We start from the raw sequence: 1100 nt of genomic DNA, 5'->3' as shown, positions 1-1100 counted from the left end.
AGCAAAGAGATTTTCCTATATCCTGGCAGACATCTTGATGGCAATATTGTAAGATTCTGAGCAGTTAGGCTGTGTTTAGATTCCTGATCCACTAAACTGTGAGATTATAAATGGGTGTCGTTGTAAACTACTATTGTTGTGGTAATTTATAACAAACTTCCTCCACTGTTATCTAAATTATCTGATAAGAGGTGTGATGGACTTGGATGACCTGGGTATCATATCTGCATATCGATGAAAATTAAGAGACCAGTCATACAGATGAATATCAAGAATAGATCACTCTGGAGTGACAGTGAAAGGGTGAGAGGCACTATTAGCCATACATGATGGGACTGGCTTGTGAACAAAACATTGAAATAAATTTTATCTGAGACTCAAAATGACATTGGAGATAATGGGAGATTCTGAAGTGTTTGAGGACTCTATAACAGAGTAATTTTACAATAAAATGGATCATCATAGGAAATAATGAACTCCCTGTTATAGCAAGTGTTCTAGCACCCGATTCTTAGAAAGGGAGACTTATGTAGCATAATAAAGAACACGTACTTGATTTTGGTCATGTATTAGCCGTGTGACTTTTAGTAAGTTTCATAACCTTTTTGTACCTCAACTTTCATATTATCAGTTACCTTATTCACATTTTCATTGAGATCGAAAAGATTAAATGTCTGAGGAAATTTGTGATTTACCAAATACTCAACAGAGTTATTGTAAAGATTATTTTTTTCTGTTGTTGTTCTGATTTAAATTAAACCACCATCTCGAGCTGATAAACAATTGTGGAAGAATATCTCTAGGGGTAAAATATATCATGAAAATAGTATATTCATGAGTATTTGGACTGATAATAGCTCTGTAACATAAAATGTTACGAGTTTCTGCATAGTATAACACTGGGTTCCAATCTACTACAAAGTAATTAGTAATTAATTAGCTAGTCAAAGTATTTAGTTGAGCTCATTTTAATAGTTGCATTCCAAAACATAAACTTCCTTCCCTCTGCAGAGCCTTGATACATAGAATATATCTTTGAAATCATGCATTGATGTGAGTAGATTATTGATGGAAACTTTTCTTATAGATTTGTAAATGCC

Source organism: Pteropus vampyrus, unplaced genomic scaffold, assembly GCF_000151845.1.
Source record: "Pteropus vampyrus isolate Shadow unplaced genomic scaffold, Pvam_2.0 Scaffold38, whole genome shotgun sequence".
NCBI classification, from domain to species: domain Eukaryota; kingdom Metazoa; phylum Chordata; class Mammalia; order Chiroptera; family Pteropodidae; genus Pteropus; species Pteropus vampyrus.
Note: the sequence above shows the minus strand (reverse complement) of the source record.